General features: G+C 40.4%; 1 protein-coding gene across 5 annotated transcripts in view; it reads right to left on the bottom strand.

The window, feature by feature from the left end:
* NAALADL2 (N-acetylated alpha-linked acidic dipeptidase like 2) overlaps nt 1-23384 on the bottom strand; it is a 1559949-nt gene that overhangs the window by 1324840 nt on the left and 211725 nt on the right. For all 5 annotated transcript variants that reach the window (XM_075556048.1, XM_075556051.1, XM_075556049.1 and 2 more), the window contains one exon: nt 2912-3037. The gene's annotated coding sequence lies outside the window, so the exon portion shown is untranslated. The remainder of the gene's footprint in view (nt 1-2911; nt 3038-23384) is intronic.

Genomic DNA, 23384 nt, shown 5'->3' with positions numbered 1-23384 from the left:
AGGCCCCTACTCGAAGTGCTTGTTTGCCTGTTTGCGTTATCACTCTCCACTAATTGTCATTATCTGCCCAGCTGAAACCGTCACTATAACATTACATCCAGCATGTGTTTCAGCCGCATGCTGATACATAAACTGATTTTTCAGGGCTGCTGAAATACTGGATTCTAATTCGTTCACGAAGAAACAAACTGCTCTAGGAATGGAACTAGCTTCGCAGATTCCTTTCCACACTGACTAATATAAAGTGAAAGTCTGCATTGTGTGTCACCCACTGTGTGGAATCTTGTGGTCAGCAAAAGAAAATGTATTCACTCCATGCCTAAAGCCATTATAAGAGCAGCCTGGTTTCAGAGTCTAATAATTGCCATTGAGCCACACAATTTGATGGCAATATCATAATGAATCCATCCTAAATGGTAATTCCCATGAACAGACGCTTTAGTTTACATCACAGTTGCAGAATGTGAGGTTTGTAGTCTTTCGGTCGGAACAATTTCGAAAAAGACACCTATTTACCTTAGGGTGGTCTTTCCAGAAAATTGAGCGCTCAGGGTGCAGTGGTTTGAGCACTCAGATGTCTATGGAAAGATCAAGAGTTCGAGCCCACCACACGCTCTCTACAAGAAAGATGAGGCAATGTGCTTCTGTCAAGAGAGACAGCTTTGGACGTCCTCTGGGGGCATGCTTTTCTGTCTACAGAGTCTCGGTGAGTTGGACTCGATGTGGTGGCAGTGAAAGGGGCTAGGGTTGTCAGAGAAACATGTTGAACTCCATCAAGATCTTTGAATGTATATGTGAAAAATCTTTGGAGAATTAATAAAGATGGAAAATAGAAAAATTGCCCTTTCCTTTATAACATGCATGAGGAAATACTATGAATCACCCTGGTATAAGCAGTTGCTTCTTCTCCTCCAAACCGTTTCCCACATATCATTTTTTCCATAATGCAGAATTGAACGGCACCTTCTTGTAATTAAAACTAAAACAGTAACAGCAGCAACAACATGCGCAAAACAAAATGGCAATCCCTCCAGCCTTTTTATCTATTACAACAAAGTCTAAACTCCTTTATCTGGCGTTTAAATCCACCAAAATCTAGCTACATCTGTTTTAGGGATTGCCCCGGTTACATTTCACCTCTGCTGTTTCTTGCAGCAGAGTGGAAATTACAAGTCACTCTGAATTTCACTCTTCACCTATTCCTTCAGAGATGGGGTAAGCAGTACTGCCCAGATTTTCTCCATAATCGTCTTACATGATGCCGAAAGCTGCTGTTTATCTCGTATAAGCGCCTAACTGCACAGATGAAAGCTGGTTGTTTGCAATCAGGAAAACACAGGGACTGTTCCTGATTGCCTCCCAGCAACTGAGAGCCCCGCAGGCAGACAGACAGAGCTGTTCCTGCCCTTCAATCCCTCTCCTGGAGGCAGAAAAAGTGGTCCTATTATGATATCCATTCACACCTCACCTCTCATAATCTTCTAGGGACATAAAATGTGACTATAAACTTTACAACAAGTATAATTTTTACACCAATAAAAACAAAACAAAACTCACTGCCATTGGTCGATGGTGACCCACGGGTGCATTTTTTCTTAGGTGGTTTACAAATGATGTCTGTTCGCCACCTTTGCAGACAGACAACTGATCTTTGAGAAGGAGCATAAGTAGATATCAAACGCTGAGCGCGGCTATCAAAAGATATAGCATCTTGGGTTTTAAAGGCTTGAAGGTAAACAAGCGGCCATCTATCTCAGAAGCAACAAACGTTCACATGGATGAATCACACCAACCTGTGTGATCATGAGGTGTTGAAGGGATCAGGTATCAGGCATCAAAGAACAAAACATTCATATCATTGCAAATGAGGGGGAGTGCAGATTGGGGACCCAAAGCTCATCTGTAGGTAAAGGAGCATCCCCTTACAGTAGGGTGCGGGGAGGAGAGGAGTCAGGCAGTGAGGCAAGGATGAAACATACACTTTCCTCTAGTCCTTAAATGCTTTCTATCCCCCACCCCTTCTACACTATCATGATCCCAATCCTACCTTGCAAATCCAGCTAGACCAGAGGATGTACACTGGTACAGATAGGAACTGGAAATGCAGGAATCCAGGACAGATGAACCCTTCAGGGCCAGTGGTGAGAGTGGCGATACCGGGGAGTGGAGGGAAGGTGGGGTAGAAAGGGGGAATGGATTATGAGGAGCTACGTATAACTTCCACCGTGGGGGATGGACAACAGAAAAGTGGGTGATGGGAGGGAGATGTTGGACAGTAAGAAATGAAAAAAAAAATTTATAAAGTATCAAGGGTTCATGATGAGGGGAAAAGGTGAGGAGGTGATACCAAGGGCTTAAGGAGAAGGCAAATGCTTTGAGTATGATGAGGGCCACAAATGTACAAATGTGCTTGACATACAATGGATGTTTGTATGGACTGTGATAAGAATTGTAAGAGACCCCAATAAAATGATTTAAAAAAACCAAAATGATGGAACTAGCCTTTCCTGTCCTGGCTCAAGATGCAGCTGTCGCCACGGTGCTGATGCCCAAGTAGAACCAGACTACTATCTATGAACTCCTTTTCAAGGCGGGGTAATGGTGGCCAAAGAGGATGTCCATGTGCCAAAGCATCACCAACTGGTGGACAAGAATGTGCCCAACCCTCATGTCATGAAGGCCATGAAGTCTCTCAAGTCATGAGGTTACATGAAGGAACAATAGACTTTTCTACTGGTACCTTACCAACGAGGGGATTCCATATCCCCGGGATTACCTCCACCTGCTCCTCCGAGAGTGTGCCTGCTCCCCTGTCCCGCAGCTGCCCTGAGACTGGCAGGCCACAACCCAAACATCTGGAGGGTGAGCAACCAGTGAGCCTGACTCAAGGGAGGCCCACAGAGATACTTACACAGGGAGTGCTGTGCCACCCGGTGCCAACAAGAAAGCCGAGGCCGAGGCTGGGTCAGCAACACAATTTATAGAAGCGAGTTTGGTCGTGGACGGATGTGGTCAGATGCTTTTGCATTGAAAAAACCTGTAATCAGAAAAGAACAATAAATAGATAGATGATAGATAAAACAATAGAAGTGGTCATGATTTTGTTGGGTTATGTTTCTCCCTCCTAACTGCATTGATTGGGGGAGAAATCATCATATGGAAAGTCTCAAGCTCCATTTGGGGGATTGACTTGCTTGGGATCTATTTATTATCCCCTTTGTGCCATGGTTATTTTATCTGCATTTGTTTCCCTAGGTCTTCTGTGAGAAGCAGTGGTTGAAAACAACAGAACTTTGTTCTCTTGTGGCTCTGATGGGGGGATGTCTGATCTCTGGATCTGGGTCAAGCCATGAAAGCTCAAGGGCATTAGTAAAAAAGAATGCACTTGAACTTGGCACCATTCCCCATCTATCCCTGGGTCCCCCTGGAGGACAGCCTTTCACCATCGGTTACCAGGCCATAGCAGCACAGCCAGAGGCATTGTGAAGACGTGAGGCTTCCCTCTCTTAGTAGAATAGCTTCAACTTTATAAGGAGTTTAGGTCAAGTGCAAGGGCAGCAAAAAACAGGAAGACACTCAAGGAGGTGAATTGACACTGTGGCCGCCATAGAGTAATATTTTGTTCTGTTATGCATGGAGTCTCTGTGAGCCTGAACCTACCTGACATCCCCAACAAATAGCAAGAAAGTGTTTGTGGTACATCAGTGTTGTTGTTCGTGGTTTCAGTATGTCCCCTCACTCAAAAGTTGTAAGGGGTACAAAGCGAGCCCACACAACAGCCATCCAAGAGCCTTTCTGTTCAGCTGCCACTACTGGAAGCAGTGCTGTTTCTCAGCCTGGAAACCCCTCAATGCAGAATCAGCTGATGTCATTCAGATTGGTTGTCAGTCGTGCTTTTGGTCTCTTATCATCCCTGGATACCACTTCTCTCAGTCTTTGGGGATTACGAGTTCCCAGACTTGGGGCAACATAGCTTCAATGGCTGCCTCTACCTTCACAAGGTCACCTTTCTTTTGACTTTGTCTAGCTTTATGTTTTCTCTCCTCAAAAGGACTCGTGTGTCAGATCAGATGCTCTCACGTTAACTAAGGTAATTGCATCTGCAATGGCCTTGTTTCTAAATAAAGCCACAATCACAGACACAGGAAGTGAAGCCTGGAAGATACCTTTTGCTGACCACCATCCAAGCCCTCACAGTGTCCTCCCAAATGCTTTCTTTGCACCCTTGCTTGCTACCCTTACCCAGGGAAACACTCTTCCTTTTAAAGTCTTCCACTCACTCCCAAAGGATTCGCTGGTTGTGTCGTGGTTACAAGATGGGATTCTAACGGCAGGGTCAGCAGTTTGAAACCTCCAGCCACTCTGTGGGACAAAGATTGAGATTTCTACTCCCATAGAGTTGCAATCTCAGAAACAACCCGGTGCTATAAGGTCGTGATGAAGGGGCACTAACTCGACAGCAGGAAGGTGGGTCTTTTTGAGTCTCTCCTACTTCTGCTACTTTCCCAGGTCCTCCCCACTTAGAACTGGCATCACATTTTTTAGGCCCCCTTTGAGGCACGTGAACATATAATTTCCTGTGCCAGAGATGTTTGAATATACAGTAACATATATCTTAGTGAGATTATAAATTCACTGGAAACATAATTTTAAAATAATTTATCTTTAATAACTCTCAATATCTAAATAAATAGCTATTACAAACCAGTTAACTATCTAAGAAGTTAATCTTTTATTTTTTTTTAAAGTGCTCAAAGCATAAGTGAGCACGTACACTTATTAGGTTAAAAATACAGACAACTATATTGTGCGCTAATAGGTGCTAATTCAGTAGTTGGCTTACTTTCACAAACTGAGCTAAAGGGACATCCTTAATGTCGGAATCAGAATAAACTAAGTGTCTTTGCATCCCCTGCCCTGTGTTCTTTCCATAAATTCAGAGTCACAATCCTGTTGCCTGTGTGTGCAGGTCCACAATTATCAGGGTTTCTATAACTTCATTGCTCTGATATCGACATGACTAGATACCAGGCCATTTCAATTGTCTTCTTGCTTTTGTGACGTGCTTTCCATACTTAAATCAGTGAGATTTCAAATAGTGCAAAGTACAGAATTCCCTGTTGTCCCTTCTTCAGCTCACTTTGCCATGATGATGATCCCCTTCACCTCCGTCCTTGTTGTTTCTTATCTCTTTCACACCACCACCCAGACCCTCCACTGCTTCCAGCTGGTTATAAGTGGACTTTCCACTTTAAAACGGAGGCAGTGGGGGATGGGCACAGTAAAGTGGGTGAAGGGAGACGTCAGGCAGTGTAAGACATGACAAAATAGTAATAATTTATAAATTATCAAGGGTTCATGAGGAATGGGGGAGTCAAGAGGGAGGGGAAAAATGAAAAATGAGGAGCTGATTCCAAGAGCCCAAGAAAGCAAATGTTTTGAGAATGATGAGGGCAGCGAATGTACAAATATGCTTTACACAATTGATGAATATATGGATTATGATAAGAGGTGTATGAGCCCCTAATAAAATGATAAAAAAAACTGAGGTGCTGGCATAATCAAAATGAGGAATGGCAAACCTCAAAGTCTCTTTTCGATTAAACTGAAATCTCTACTTCTTCTGTCCTAAAGAGACAATTCAGCCTTTTTGTCAAAATTGAACTGCGCATAAACAAAGAGAGTAAGAGTCGGAGTTTCTGGCTTAGAGGAGGAATTATTTGTTGGACCGCCTGTTAAGGATCTTTATTCAGATCACTCTTCAAAGAATGCCTTGCCAAGCATCTTCAGGAAGAGGATTAAGATGGATAACATGAAAATGAGGCTCATCACAGCCTCATAACTCTGCAACCCACGAGAGGTCAATGAACCACATCGTTCTCCAACTTCATTTTCACTCATTGGAATCTTCCACTCCTTCCAGTCAACCTGTCACTCATTGGAATCATAATCCTGTTGCTTGAATATAAGCAGAAAGGCAGACATACAGCTGTGACTCCCAGGATTCCTCTTGGATTGTCTTGTTAAACAAATCTGGGGAAATAACCATCTCGGAATGGAACAGGAAAAGTGACTGTGGCTAAATGTTCAAGATCAGGGAGAAACACAACGGTGACCCTTTGCACCACGTTTCACGCCCTCGCTGTGCTTAGCTCTGCTTGTGTCACCTGATTATAAAACGTGTGAGCTTGGTTGCTCAAGTGTTGTCCTCCTCTCCGTCCTCAGGAAAACACGCTAGCATCTTGATTAAGCGCTGGATGTCTACCCATTTTGTGAAATGTTTTATCCTCGAGGAAACTCTTGTTTCTTTCTAGCAGAGTCTACGTTTACAGCTTTAATAGGACTCCTTTGGCAGGGAAACAGGGACTTCCAGGACTCATTGAGCTACACTACCACCCGTGTTGGGATTCCTTGAATATCTACTCTAAAGAAGAGCTAATGAGGAATCAATTGCTGGGACTGACACCCTGCAGGACCCATTGTCTACAGAGAGGCTGTTAAAAGCAAGCCCAAGAAGCAGAGTTTGGAAACCAGACTGCCCCTCAGCTCCTTCCATGGGCCCCCAACATGCACAGGTACTCCAGGTGCTTTGGCATTTTAAAGCTAAATCAGACTATCTAAGCCAACTTGGGAAGAGCAGTCTTTCTTCCGCCTAACACAAGAGGGAGTTCTGGGGTACACTGGTTAAATGCAGATGCACTGAACTAAAGGTGAGCAGTTCAGACTCGCCAGCCCCTCCTTGTGAGAAAAAGGTGGCAGTCTGCTTCTATAAAGACTTATAGCCTTGGAAACCCCATGGGATATTTCTACTCTGTTGCTAGAAATCAGAAATAACTTGATAGCAGTGGGTTACAGGAAGGAGGTAACCCGCAGGGGACACAGGGCATTTCAAAAGAGCATCCTGAGAGACAGGAAAATGAAGTTAAGCACATAAGCTTCAGAGTCTAAGTAACATGACTACTATGTCTTCACAAAGAAAAGGGAACGTGCCCAGTTTTCCAGTTGTTAAAGAATTTATGTATTTTTATTTAGATGATAATGTAAAATTAGTGTGATACATGAATTTCATTGGATACAATGATTATCAAGGTGTGGATAAGGGGTCACCACTAGAGGGTTTGATTACTGGGGTACACTGTTGAATGCAAAGTTTATGACCTGAAATGGAAACTTTCACCTAATTTACAATAAAATTTTCTCTAAAACCTTATGATGTAAAGTGTTAATGTGAATTTTAAAATATGGAAGAACATATTAAAATACAGAAGAAATTATGTTAGTGGTGATGAGGCAAAAACAGTTGAAGATTATTAGACTACACTATGCAACGTCTACGTTCTCCCTGCTCTCCGGACAAAACAATCGGGTATAAAATGCCAAAGAAAGGAAAGCTCACTGGTGTCTGCTACCTGCTAAAGATCTAACCATTGTTTTTCTGGAAGGAAAAAAAAAATCATGGATGGTAATGTTCTCAATTATCGTACTTACTACGGCTATAGCTGATTGTAAGATGCTAACAGGACTCCACTGGACAAGAAACTGGCTGCGTGGGTATACTATCAGGCCTTGGAATTCATAGTGAAAGTTTCCCATAGGAGTTCTCACTTATTCCCTTGTTTAATACACTAAATGGACAACTCCCTGATCTGAAAAACAAAAAAAAAAATAAATAAAAAACTCAATAATAAACATATTATGCATCTGAAAAGGTTTAATATAAATATTTAGATGCTTTTTATACTGTGATGCTACACAAGGAGGCTTGATGAAGCAGTGGTTAAGGGCTTGGCTGCTAACTGAAAGGTTGAGGGTTCAAACCCACCAGCCTCTTTGTGGGTGTAAGTCATGGTGGACTGCTTCAGATAAGACTCCAGCCTAAAAATCCCAATAGAGGATTTGTCTCTCTCCTAAAGCGTCACTGTGCATTGGGATCCACTCGAGTTGTTGGTTTTGGTGTGATGGACGTTTAACTACTTAAAGCCATTGTCAAAAATCCCAAAGTTGTGTATATCCAAGGGATTACATGTTAGAAGGGCTTTTAGAAATTGGTCCCAGGGGAGAGACAAAATACTAACAATAATAATCAAAAGAGCAATCATAAGACCTACTAAAATAGGAGCAATGTGGGCCCATGTGAAAAAGGGCACATAATCCTCCCGAAATAGAATTGCAGGTAGGACTGTATTAGAAAGGTAGATAAAAAGGGATATTTGATCATCATTCCAACTTCAGAAATTCCACAAGAAGTGAAACAAAGGGGAAAAACACAAAACATTTTTTATCTCTTTTTAAAGTAAAAGAACAAAAAACAAGCATGAAATAGATTTTTATCTAAAATTAAAGTTTTCTTCCTTAACATATACTGGAAAAACCCATTTATATAGGAAGATTCCTTCAACAATATTTACCAAATACTGTAGGCTTTATGCCGTTAGCTTGTTTTGTCATGCCAAGTTCCTTACATGAGGAGGGCATCCAGATTTCGGTGGAAATATCGAAATTAAGAACGGTGGCCTTTTTTCCATGACGTTTCTGCTCCCACTCTAGCTGGGATGTCCTCAGTTTCCTTAAAACGCCTGATCTGGTTTCTGCCATCGTTACACTGGTGCTTGCGTGTTTGGTGGGGAGAGCGCTCCTACGCTCTTCTCCATCGTCACTCCACCCTCCGTTGTCAGCCCCAAGCATCTCCTCTGACATCGCAACCAAACGTGGACTCCTTGTTCCAGTCTCCTCTATGTGCCCCCATAATGTTCCAAAAACCCTCTATGATAAAAAGATCCTTCACTAGATTTTGTTTAACAGCAGAAAAGCATTTTTTTCTTTAAAATCTCTACATATATTTATTTACAAGAACTAGCAAATATTGATATAAAAATAAAATAACCAAACTCCCTTTCTTCCCAGTCAAATCCAACTCATAGGCACCCTGGGGCGCTCCACAGATTTTCAAGATTTTTCTCACGTGGAGCTGCTGGTTGTTCAAACCCACTGACCGTGCATTGAGTAACCCAGTGCTTAACTCAGTGCACCACCAGGATCTCTGATGTGAACTAGGAATTTCAAAATCACTTATGAAACAGAGGTTGAGGGGGAAAGGTCTTAAAATATTCCATTGTGATTAAGCAGTGTCATAGATCCATATCATGCATTTTAATAAGCAGAAACAGAGAATGTTTCTATTTAGATTCAATCTACATAGCCATCAAAGGCAGCCTGTTTGAGGGAATTCAATCATTGTCTAGTTACGATAATACTCTTTGAAAATAGTATTTTACTGAGATTCAGTTCTTTGACGCAAAGAAGCAACTATGCCCACTTTGAATAGTAACTCTAGAAAGCCCATTTGGATTGTTTATTATGTATTACTCATGAAAAGATGGGAGAGGAACAGAACAGGTAGAAACATGAGTTGGTGTATGTTTTTTTTGCTGTGCACAGTCTCAACCACAACAACAATGTATATATTTTAAATACCCCCCCTCAAAAAAAAAAACAGGCGAAAATGTTCAAGCTTTCCAAGGAGAGGAAGTAAAGGGAGGGAAAGTGAACCCGGTGTTAGACCAGGGGTCAGCAAACTGCTGCTCTTGAGCCACGTGTAGCTCTCTCGGGTTACATACGTGTGACTCTTCAGTGAAATGGAAAACATTTTAAAGGGTATTGATCCTATAATGTTGGTTTCGTTTGTGTGTGAAAAATATATTCATGGTTACCAAATAACTTTTCAATTTTTATGACGGAGAGGATTGGCTCTTCTGTCTCAAAAGTGTGCTGAGCCCTAAGATGATAGCATTGACAGGTACTAACTCAAATGAAGGGAAAGAAAATAATCCACAAGAGACAAGAAATCAAAAGAGGAGGGGTACAGTAACCAATTGTGGGGTTTGATAAGTAGTTTAAATTGTGGCATATCAATTGATTATCTGAAATGTGAACCCCCACCTGACCCATCAGGCAGAAATTGTTTTGTTTTTAAAGATTTCAACATTCACATATTCATAACATTAGGGATATTTTGGAATGTATATATATAAGCTACCTTTTAACAAAGTCATCTAATTATAAATATGATTTAAAAATACTCAAAAGAGTGTTTGCAGAGGAAAGCCAGTAAAATTTGACTTTTATGAAATACTGAAATTCATACATATATGTCAAGAAAATTGCTTCCATTTTGATTCTTTTATTTTAAAAGTATCTATGTTTTGGTAGTAATATAATTTTGAACTTTTTATTGTGAATTTGGTAAAGGTTGATAGAGCAAATCAGTTTTCTACAAGTTACATATTGTTGATGTCATTGATTGTAATCTCACAAAGCACTATCATTTCTCCCACCTTCTACCTGTGTCTTCTGCTTCCATTTCTGCATCCTTCTTAATCCCTGGGAACCGACTGCAACCTACTGCCTTGGGTAAATGCTGCACATTCTATATCAATTGGTTGATGCTTCTAAAGTGCGCATCCCCACTGTGGTTGGTATGTCACTTATTAACGAACCTACTATTTGACAGATGTACTAAATTTGATTGCTATGTATTCTGTCTGGCAAGTCCATTTGTATAGTCACAATTGATGTTGAAAATATATATTGGAACAAATGAAATGGCATGATTTGAACTTTTCTCACTCAATTAGAAAGTTTTAAGGACTGAAATTTTTATATATTTTAAGACTAGTAACTTAAAAAAGTAAATGGTAGGTTATCTTTAAAAAATGACCACGAAGAAGGCCCTTTCCAAACTTTAAAGAATAAATAATGTTCTTCTCCTTTTAGAACTAGAAATTCAAATGACTATTAATTATTCTCAATATAACCCCAAAGTAAGAGTTTGGGTTTTTCATTTTAGAAAGTGATATGGATCTACCTCAACAACTGGGAATAGAAATTCCATGAGATTTAGCAATATTTCCACTGGGTCAATACCGTAAAGAAGAACCACCACACAAACAGAAATTTTCACTCCCATGTTCATTACAGCACTTTTCACAATAGAAAGAAATCGGAAACAATTCAAATGCCCATCAATAGGAGAATGGATACATATTGGTACATACACACAATGGAATAATACTATGCAATGCAACAAGCAATGATGAAAGCAGAATGCATCTCATGACACAGATGGGGCTTGAGAACATTTGCTGAGTGAAGTTCTCATTCACTCACAGGGAGTCAATTTGAACTGGTGACAACCCTATAGGACAGGGTAGACCTGAGACTCTATCCCCTAAAGAGAGGAGAAAGCCTCGTCTTTCTCCCTCAGAGCTCCTGGTGGTTTCAAACTGCTAACCTTGCAGTTAGCAGCCCATCACATACCCACTGTGAAACCAGGGTTCCTACTGAGTGAAAGGTCTTTCACAAAAGGACATTATTATATGATACCACTACTATAAGAATTAAATAATTAAAAGAAGACCAAGACTTGTGTCCCAAAGGGAGGTTCCCAAGACAGGAATGGAAAGGTTGGGAAAATGAAACAACAATTTAGAAATTTGACTTGATAGAAAGCAAATGTTTTGAGAATGATGATGGTAACAAGTGTACAAATGTGCTTGACACAATAGATGGAAGCATGGATTGTGATAAGATTGTACAATCCCCAATAAAATAAATTTTTTAAAAAAGAAAGTTGACTTTGGGTGAAAGGCATGACTGAAGTCCATAGAAAGGAGAAGGGAAATTGTGTGTGTGTGTAGGAGGGGGGCGGGCGGGATCCAGCCGATAGAATACAGAGAAGGGGGTGCTGATGAGTGGTTTCATCAGTTGAAGGCAGAGTTGATACTCTGAAATGTAAACCCCTCCCTGCACTATAGTCACAATAAAAATAAATCCTGTAACTAAAATAAAAGTCTTTCTATTCTCCATGACATACAATAAAGTTTGGTTTTTAAACAATGGGCGAGGATAACCCACCTGCTGCATGATGCCACGGCTGGTGCTGGCAAGTAAGCACTGGCCTACTAACCACAAGATTACTGGTTCAAACCCAGCAGCCACTCGCCAGAAGATAGAGGAAGCTATCTACTTCTATTAATATCTGCAGCCTTAGAACCCCTAACTAGGGTCCCTCTGAGTCAAAGATGGGAGAAAGAAGAGGCTTTTTACTCTCATGAAAAGCTGTAGCCTCAGAAACTCACAGGGCAGGTCTACCTTGTCTTATAGGGTCACTAGGAGGAGGAATCCACGTGATGGACTTGTGAGAGAAAGATGGGTCAAAATTCACTCCATCACATCCGGTTTGTTTTGGGGTATTTATTCAAAATGGACATACTCTTATGGAGCAAAAGATATGGTTTTAGAATCAGAATCTATTACATATGAGAGAATTCAAATAAAATTCATCAAACACTAATATATTCAAAAGATTAATGACATGGGGGATTTACAGAATGAAACAATTTGCCAAATATCTTTATTTTTGCAAATGCTATTTTATAGCAAAGGTTACCAAGTACACTTAGACTTTATGAAATTCTTATAAGTAAACACTTTCAAAGTGATTAAAATCTCAAATAAATGCAGACAATAATACTGTATGCTATATAACTGGAAATGCTACTGTAAAAACTCTCAAGAGTCCTTTTGACATCAAAATTATTTTAATAAAGTTTAAAAAGTGAAAAAAATACTTTCAGTCACCTGAGAAAGACATTTATATCCTTAGCAAAGCAATTCAGAAGTGAAGAAGCATAACAAATAATTCCCTTTTGTGTCTACAAAGCAACTACAACCACTGCAGAGAGAGGGACATCTAGGTTCTGCAGTTTAGATGTGCGAAGTCTCACAACTAACATTCAATAGCAAGTGAATCATAAGTAAATAGATCTGAGCACAGTACATATTCCATAATGGGTTTATATACATCATGAATGTAATTATTCAATTGGGGAGAAGTTCTGTTTTAAACAACAGTGTAGTGTTTAAATAGGCTAGCACTCAAGCAGCCTTGAACTATGCCAATCAATGGGCACAGCGCTGTTGATCTACACCTCGGCTCTCTTATGTTTAGGAGATGGCCTACACAATTTGTGTGGCTTCTGGAATCACAAACTAGTTGTGATTAAGCAAAACAAAAGTAATAAAAATAACAAGGGAACTGAAATTTCCTGAAAATATTATTTAAAATAGGAATCCTACCTGCTTTTAAAACACAAAAGCTAAATATCTACATATTTATTTCGTAAAAAGAGTGATTTAAATTAACTGTAAATAAATGCTAGGTGAATATTTACTAGTTTACATGCACTAAACTATATTTATATATATAAAATATATATATAATATATATATATATCTTTTTTACACAACTCTCTGCAATTGAGATAGTTTATTGTGCCAGCCTGGCTGATAAACACAAGTGGGATTAATTGAAGGGCTGAGAGATAAATGACTTGGTGAGCTTCACCTTTCTTGTCTCTGACTTTGATCACTGGACCAGTGTGCAGCTGCCTTGCTTGTTCTGTGCCTAATTTAGAGGCTACACTACCTGTGAGATGCCTAGCCAGTGGACTGTGTCCCTGTAACTTGAGGTCCCTTTAAGCCCACACGATTGGAATGTACATCTCTGGAGCTGGGGACCAACGGTTGGTGACCTGACTGACAGTTGGTGACTTGCCTTGGTGTTTGCTGCCTGTGCTGATATAGCCTAACTCTCTCTACGGAGGATGGACTGGTGGCCCTCAAGACTTCAAGGACTGCCAGTGTCTCACAACTCTCTCACGGGAGTGAGTTGCACTGAGGCATTTGTACTGCTTTATAATTTAACTGTTCATTTCTTGTATTATATATCTATCTGTATATAATTTAATAGTTCATTTCTTGTGTTATATATCTATCTTTATAAAGATATATAGATATATATAATTACTAGCAATCTGGTTTTGTCTATCTAGAGAACCCTATCTAGCACAACAATCAAGTAAGTTTTGATTCATAGCAACCTTACGTAGAGTTCCCAGACTCTCCGTCTTTATGGGAGCAGGCAGGCTCACCCTTCTCCAATGAGCAACTGGGGGTTTCAATCGCCCACCTACAGTTGACAGCCAAGTGCTCTGATTCACATCACCACCAGCGCTCCTGGACACACACTATTTAATTACTGTCCGCAGCACCTCCTCAAGTTCATGTAGGTAGCTCCTGCCTTAGAGAGCTGTTTTTGCTGCAATCCGACAACTTCATCATTAGTCACTTGTGACATAAGAATCAAATAGATTCTTATTTTAGTTTCCGTTATGATTGCCTCTAATAATCAAAAACCTCATAAATCCAACCTTTGAACATCTGCAAATGAACATCTCAGAATGAGAACATAAGCGCATTACACATTACAGCATAGGATGTAGTAAATGCTATTAATGGTGAGATTAAGAAAAAATCAACAATGGATAGTTTTATGTGCACTACATCACAACTCAGATAAACTGTCCGTGGGGATTACCTGTATAACTGTTTGCATTTCTCTGGAAAGGAAACAGACTCTCAGGACATTAGCTGAGTTACGCAGGATCATCTCCATAGTAAGCAGCAAATCAGACTCTATCCAAGACAATCCTGTTGATAAAGACCCCCACTGCCTCTTGTATAAAAGAAGCCAGTACTTGGCAGGACACTTCATTTAATGATGATCGGTGACCAGAAGCGTCAAAGGTAACTGTTTTGTGGTGTGTAAATCATTAGGCTTCAGCAGCCACTCACACCCTATCAAACCTCAGAGCTGCAGTCTCTCCTTGAGGAAATCCGAGCTTCTAAGGAAGCAGATTCCAAAGTAATTTGCCTCTGAAAGGAAGTAGTCTATTACCTTGCCTTAAATAATGCAGTATTCGGTTATTACTTCCTGCCGGAGTGACAGTTTAAGCACAGGGCATTAAAAAACTGTTTTCTCCTGTTCTGGCTGTCTGTTATTTATTGCCTCATACACTGCTTGTCTGGAAGTGATGGGTAAATATTGGAAGGGAAAGATGCACCATTCTGGTTGAGCCATGAAATTTGAGACAGATAAAAGTCAATGTTTCAGGCTCATCTATTTTTAGCTTTCTTCCTGTAATAAGGTTAAAAGCAAGCTTTAAGGGTTTTTTTTAAACACTCTTACAGGAATGTAAAAGACCTATTTTATCCATTTCTGTAGCAATTTCATTATATATATTCTATTCCAATATTTAAAAGATAATGTTTATTCTATGTTTGGGGAAAATACATCTTGGACAATTAGTTTGTCTTTCTGATGAGAAGATTTGAGACCATGATGTGGTCTTTGTATTGTGCTCACATGACAATAAAAGAAGAAAGCATATACTGGGAGTAACAACTCAGTGGTATGCTTGCTATTATCTACTAATGCAAACAAAAGTCTCCTACCAAAAATCTCTTTTAAAAAGAGTTATTTCAAACAATCATACTTGCTAACACTCATTAAGCTCTTCCTGCAGTGCTTAGACCAGCAATGATGCCAAGGTTTTATGCACAAATTACCACATTCAATGTGATAGTCCTTCGCCTTATTGAATAATTCTCCATTGCCACTCTTAGATAGATATTTGCCCCCAAATTACATTCTCAAAGCTGCCTTTCCTGATCTCCTTACTTTGTAACCTCAAAATTCTCTATTGTCTTCACTGGCTTCACTATTCTCACAGAAAGAACCACAATCAAAAGAGCCCTGTTGGGAAGGTGGGCTAAGCCCTGGGCTGCTAACACAAAGGTTTTTGGTTCAAATCCACCAGCAGCAGGAGACAGATGAAGCAGTTTGTTCTGGTGAAGAGTCACAGTCTTGAAAATCCTATGGAGCAGTTGAACTCTGTCCAGTAGTGTCACTGTGTCAGGGTCAACTCAATGACAATGAATTTTGGGGGATTTTTATCCTCATCAGGCAAAGCATATATTCCACATATTTGATTATTGGTTATCTACCTCAACTTGAATGCAATCACCATGAAAAAATCAATTAAATTTTAATGTTCTTCTCTTGGCTCATTATTTATTTATATCAGTTTGTTCAGGGTTATATCATCAATGACTATAGAGTGATTTTCCTATAATTGGTAACCCAAAACATTTGTTCAGTAGGCATGTTTTGTCTTGGCAGCAAGCCTTTCAGACATCATCAAGATGGCTAAAACCCTATCTTGTTGAAACTAAGGCTGAAAAGACAGGGACTTAGCTAAGTCACAACACGAGTAATAAATCAGATATATGGACTGCAAATGGCAAATCTCTCTATTCACTATAGTGTTTCTAGAAAAACAGATTTTTCCCTAAAGATCTGAGTTTTTGAATAAATTGTTAACACTTATAAAAATTATACCAAGGAAAACAATTTTAAAAGAAATACCCTTCCTGGTCCACCTAGAGAAGGTCACTCATTTGAACAAGCAGGTAGCTTTGGAAGTGCACAAACAGGGTGATGAGAGAGATTAGGTATCAGCTTAGACCATCTGCATAAACCCTGGAAATCAATGTGTTGACAGATGTCACAGCCAGTTTCCCCTCATATCCAATAACCTGAATGTCATAAAAAACATTTGCTGAGATTGAAAATACAATGTACACAATATTTACCCTAATGTGAAGGCTTGGTTTAAAAAGAGATTTTAATAAAAAGAAAATTTATAAGTATGTGAAATCTTCATACCCCATGCTATACATACATAATAACTTGCTATATATTTTTTAAAGGAACAGATTGGGTGTTTTTATTGGCATATACTTCACATAAGATACACTTTAATCAGATTGAACAGGTTTGTGTGATCAACACCACAATCAATTTTATAACATTTTCTTCTTTTCGGTATTTATTGTTAGCTCCCCACTCCCCCTCACCCCCCATATCCTTCCCTGCTGTGCCCCTAGGCAAAGATCAATCCAGGTGCTGTCTCTATAGATCTACCTATCCTGGATTTTCTACACAGAAAATTGTACAAAACACAAACAGGAAGCAAACACCTCAATAACTACTCAGTGTTCTCAATCTTACGGCTCTGGGTTCTGATTTCCACTGCAATGGCTACACAGAACTCACAGGCCAAGTCCACGATTCAAAGGTTTATTAAGGAAGCTAAGCGTTGTAACGCCAATCAGAAATGCTCACAGCTGAGCTGTTTACCAGAACGTGTTACAAAGTGCTTTCAGGTCTTGTAATGAACGCCCACAGGGGCAGGCCATGCTGCTCTAAACCTCAACCCAAAGGCATTCAGCTCAAGCTCCATGGGTCAGGGAGCCCAACTCCCTGAATTAAGTACCCAGCGTCACCTTATTCCACAAGCCAGGCTCCTGCACACAATCACTCAACTCTACTTCCTCTGCCAGTTGAGAAGTCCATCACTCTGTGTGATATTCTTGCTCCTGGCTCTGCTGTTGCAACTGATATCTGAATGTATGTTCACGGTGTGGAGATTTCAGGTCCAGAGGATGCACTCCACTCCTGGTTCCTGCTGGTACTGAGATCCGGAAGGGTCTTAGAGTGCTCATTTTATACACAGCAGCATGTCACTCCAAGAAGTCCTAGTCCTAATGATTCACAGGGGAATCCCGTCAGTATCTTCCCTCCAATTCTTCCCAGACTCATGCAGGGAAAGATCTTTTGGTGAGAATTAGAGACTTGGGCTAGAAGAACCACATTAACTAATTCACTGACCCTGAGCCTGCATTTCTTTTGCAATATATATTTAAATCTAGGTTTATACTTCTCTCGCTTCTTCTGGCCCCCTTTAAAGGCACAATCAAGTAATTTCCATTTTCCCTTATATACACATACACACTCGGATTCTGTCTTACCCTCTGCTTTCAAGTAGCAATTGGATCTTCAAGCAAAGACTTATCAGCATTTGAGGAACTAGCTGAGGAAATATACTTTGCCATCACAAGAGAGATGCTAAAGAAAAAATCAGAACATGGCCAGGTCATAGAAAGTGTCATAGCCAACGGGACTAGACAAAGAATCAAGCATCACCCAGCCACTCTCCTGTCTCCTTCTGACTGCTTTCTTCCCCTCACTTCCCCTGGTCTAGAGGGACAAGGCTAGGATAACCTTGGTGGAGATTTTAAGACCAAAATTTATCATTAATACCATTAAGGAATGTTCTTGAAACACGACTTGCCGGAAATAGTCTGTAATTATTTTGCATATTAATGTTAAAGCTACTCTTTAGGACACTATGGTGTAAATCAGAAGTAAGATGTTGCCAGATACAATAAATAATATGTGAGCAAAAGAAACAGAATTGGGTCAATATAAGACATGTGGGATATCTATGGATCGTGAGAAAGGTTATAATTGAGAGGCAATGTTAGTTTATTACAGATTATATATATCATGCCCAGATGAGCTATCATAATGGGATTGTGGAGTATAATGTAAACCCTAGTTTTGAAAGCAAAGGTGTGTTCAATTAATCCATTATCCAAATAGATTGGGCATTTAGTAACTAACTCCACAGAAAGACATGAACGATTCTCATTTATGTTTATAAGCTATGGCATGTCAGATCTTCCCTCAAACTCGGGGAACCTGGTTTTGACATGTATACAGACATGCTAGAGGTAGTAGATGGCTTTGCACATTATTATAATCACCTGTATTTTTGATGGATGATTCTTTAATAAACACAGAGAGCAGGAATAATATCGCTAATGTAACCAGTGTGTTCCTCTCCCACAGACGTGCCTCTGCTGCAACAACTTTGGACAGAATGAAAGTTGGCCATGATGGTGATGGTGAATATATCTCACCGGGATTGGGGTTGGGAAAGAAACAGCCAACCATGATTCAAAACGGTTATGTGTTTTCTTCCACTTTTGTAATTACACATAAGGACAATATAAGTGAAAAATCTGTAAGACTAAAATGTATCAAAAATGTATGCAGAACACAGGGAATCCAGGACAGATAAACCCCTCAGGACCAATAAAGGGAATAGCCATACTAGGAAGGGAAGGGAAGTGGGGGGAACCAAGGGGCAACTGATAACAATGATCAACTATGGCCCCCCTCCCAGGGGGACAGATATCAGAAAAGTGGGTGAAGGGAGATAGCAGTTGGTGTAAGACATGAAAAAAAAGTATAATTTATAAATTATCAAGGGTTCACGGGGGAGGGAGCGAAAAAAATGAGGAAATGACAACAAAGACTCAAGTAGAAAGAAAATGTTTTGAAAAACATGATGACAACATAAGTACAGATGTGTTTGACACAATGGATTGTGTTAACAGCCATAAGAGCCTCCAATAAATTTTATTTTTAATTATGCAGAAATGTTTTTGAATGAGTTTAAGAGTTAGAACATGTAAACTTTTCTAAAAGCTTATTTTTTTGAGTAATTACATAAATAAATGATCCAGGCATCATGGAATGAGTTATACCCCCAACACCAGAACATAACAAAACAGAATCTCACCGCTAAAATCAGCTTCACGCCCCATCACTGTACCCACCATTCTCTTCCGAACAGGACTCCTCCCCTCTTTGGGTTTCTGAGGCTGTAAATATTTATAAGAACAGAAAGCCACAACTTTCACCCAGAATGGCTGGTGGGTTTGAACTGCAGACCTTGAGCTTACCAGCCCAGTACAGACCCCACTGTACCATCTGTGCTCCTACTTAAAAAAAAAAAAAAAACCTCTCTACCATCTAGTTAATTCAGAGATTCAGCAACTCTACAGAACAAAGCAGAACTGCCCCTGAGGGTTTCTGCGCCTACAATTCTTTACTGAAGTAGAAAGCCTCATCTTTCTCTAGAGAAGGAAATTGTGGTTTCGAACTGCTGACATTGCAGTTAGCAGCCGAAAGCATAACCACTACTCCACCTGGTCTCCTTCAGGGCTCTTCCATATCCCATATATATATAAAACATCTCTACCTGTACACCTGTGGTTATCTTTGGTTGCTTTATGTTAATGAGGCAGGGTTAGTGTAGGGTGTGCTTTGCATTAGTCTCTGTTGAGATACACTTTTATATATCTCAACAACCATGCAGAATAAATGTTGTGTCACATGAAGACTGTCCAGAAGCAGAAACTCAGGAGAGGAGAGCTGACAGAGAGAAAGCCTTCCCTGAGCCCTGCTGCCTGACATTTGGATGTCTAGCCTCTTAAACTGGGAGAGAATAACTTTCTGTTAGTTAAAGCCATTCATTTGTTACTATTTGTAGCAGTACCAGACAACTAAGACACCAAGTTTTGACAAAAGGAAGGGCCAAAGAGTTTTTATATTCCAATTAAAAAGCTATTTACATCTTCTCACTTGGCAAAATACCTTCTGAATGTCGAAGTAATGACTTCAGGGCAAGTCACTAAATGATAAATAATGTTTGGCCTTCATTCGAGTCTAATAATTCCGCACGGCCACATTGCCCTTGATTGAGCCCCACTAGGCATCCTATGAGCGTCCTTCCATTGATTTTAGTTCACTTGCTGCTCCCTTGTCCTTGAGTTGGTCCCCTCCCTTCCTTTCTCCCACCTCCCCTTCTCCTGTACCCCCCAGAACCATCGGTCACGTTCTTTTCATCTCCGAATTATTTATCCTGCCTATCTTATCTAGATAGACTTGCAGATACATTAATAAGTGCAAAAATACAGGCAAAGCCAAAAAAAGTCAAAACCAACAAAGCAATAACATCAGCAAAACACAAACAAAATAATAATAGCCCAAAAAAGCCAGTGACAAAATTGGAAAACGCCTATAAATAGTTCAAGGTCTGTTTGTTGGCCTTTGGGAGTGTTTTCCAGTCAAATCTGATGGGATGCCACACTGTCACCCAAGTCTATTCTTGGTCTTCCTGGGAGTTTCATAAGTCTGCTCCCCCTGCTGCTCTGCTACATGCCCTCAGTGCCTTGCCCCAGCGTGATGGGGACAGAATGTGCACTATTCCAGCACTGTGAATGAAGGCTGAACATGATGGTGGGACAAGAGGGAGATAAAAAAGAAATAGAGGAAAGAACCAGGAGGCAAAGGATATGTATAGAGGCCTAAATACAGGCATGTAGATATGTGTGTGTGTGTGTGTGTGTGTGTGTGTGTGTGTAATGAGAGGGGAATAGAACTGTGTATGTATATCTGTATGTTAAGAATTAAGGTTGCAGAAGGACATTGGGCCTTGACTAAAGTACTCCCTTAACACAGGAACACTTTGTTCTAACAATCTGGCATTCTGTGATGCTCACCTTCCTGATGATCACTGAAGACAAAATGAGTGTATAAGCGAATATGGTAACGAAAACTGATGGTGCCCGGCTATCAAAAGATATAGTATCTGGGTCTTAAAGGCTTGAAGATAAACAAGTGGTTATTTAGCTCAGAAGCAGCAAAGCCCACATAGAAGAAGCATACCAGCCTGTGTGATCATAAGGTGTCAATAAGATCAGGTATCATGCATCTAAGACATAGAATAACACCATACCCAAGGTGAATGGGGGGGGGATTCATAGAGTGGAGACCCAATGCCCATCTGTAGACAATTGTACATCCCCTCGCAGAGGGGTCACAGGGAAGAGATGAGCCAGTCAGGGTGCAGTGTAGCACCCATGAAACGCACGGTCTTCCTCTCGTGCTGTGGTGCTCCTTCACGCCACTATCATGACCTCAATTCGACCTTACCAGTCGGATTAGATCAGAACATGCACAATGCTACAGATAAGAGCCAACAACACAGGGAATCCAGGGTAGATACTCCCTTCAGAGCCAACAAGAAGAGTAGAGATACCAGGAGGATTAGGAGAGGATGGGGGGAGAAAGTGGGAACTGATCACAAGGCTCAACCTAGAACCCCTGCCAGGGTAAAGTGGGTAAGGGGCAATGGAGGATGATGTAAGATATGAAAAAAATAACCTGTAACTTATCAAGGGTACATGAGGGTGGACAGACAGGGGAGAGAGGGGAAAGAAATGGGGAATGGATATCAGGGGCGCAAGTGGGAAGAGTACTTTCAAAATGATGATGGCGTCATATGTGCAAATGTACTTGACACACTGGAGGAAAGTATGGATTGTGACTAGATGTAAGAGTCCTCAATCAAAGTATTTTTTAAATAATGAAAATCATACTTTAATGGTGTTGTATCTAACAAAATGAAAAATTACAATATTTGTGTTTCAGAATTATGCAGCTTGTTTTTTAAATGAGTAAGCACTAAAGTTATATTACCTTTCAGTTATACTACAGAAAAGAGTAGAAAAAAGAAAAAAAAAGTTAAAGTGACCACCATAACATAATCTATTTAACAGTTGCCCCAAATGGTTGATAATTTTGAATTTTTTAGAGCAGCGGTTCTCAACCTATAGGTCACAACCTCCTTGGGGGGTGGGGGGGTCTAACAACCCTTTTACAGGGGTCGTCCAATTCAAAATGACAGTTATGAAGTAGCAATGGAAATTATTTATGGTTGGGAGGAACTGTCTGAAAGGGTCGCAGCGTGAGGAAGGTGGGGAACCGCAGCTCTAGAGTGGCAGCCACCTTTCTATGTACAATGAATGCTATGTTCATGAGATCTTTTCAACTTCATACTTCCAGAGACAGTCAGGTGTGGTCCCGGATTTCACCCTGATTTAACACTCTAACCACAACGCTTCTGAATTTCTTCTTTCTTTCCACCGCAAGAAAATTTAACATGCTAAGACATATATGAAGGGGCTTCAAAATAGCCATGGAAAAAATAGAATGAAAAACGAATGAATTTTCCAGGCCCTTTTTGAAGTCCACATGCATAAACTGTCCCTACACAAGATTGGTGTGTCAACCGTTTGCTCACTTAGGAATTACGGTACGGAGTGCATCAGATCTTACCAATTTGAGAAAGAAAGTTTGGCATTCTCTCTGTGCTTTCCTCTTGCCTGCATCACCACCTTATGCAGGTATTTTAAGACCAACTACCAGAAATCATATAAATGCATGTGGCAGTAAGAGAACAAATGAGTCATAGAAGCGTCCCTGAAAAATTCCATGATCAGGGTTACATCAATATGTATTTAGAATTTATGTGACGCCCATGAGTCACCTGTCTTATATCCTCCTCTTCTTTCTTAGTCATAGAAACCTGTTCTATTTCCAAAGTCCATGGAACAAGCAAGAGCCAGTGTTTTCCAGGTTAGCCAAGTGCGGCCACATGGCAAAGCTGCAGGAAAGGTATGGAACAAGCTGTTCTAAGGAGGTTTGGGAAAACCTCATGTCAAGGGGCATGGACAGTGGGCATCTGCCTTTTTTGCCCTTTCCTATTTGCTCTTGGCTGACGCCAACATAAGCACTCTGGCCACAGCTGCAGCACCATGTTGGACTCGATGGGTTGCTATGACTCTCCGGCTAAGGATGACGAAGCACAAGTAGAGGTAAAGCCGTTCTGATACTATAATGGTAAAATGGAAAAATCATGGAAGAAGAATCCAACTTTGTATCTGCC

This window comes from Tenrec ecaudatus, chromosome 8, assembly GCF_050624435.1.
Source record: "Tenrec ecaudatus isolate mTenEca1 chromosome 8, mTenEca1.hap1, whole genome shotgun sequence".
NCBI classification, from domain to species: domain Eukaryota; kingdom Metazoa; phylum Chordata; class Mammalia; order Afrosoricida; family Tenrecidae; genus Tenrec; species Tenrec ecaudatus.
Note: the sequence above shows the minus strand (reverse complement) of the source record. Positions and strands in the feature narration are given on the sequence as shown.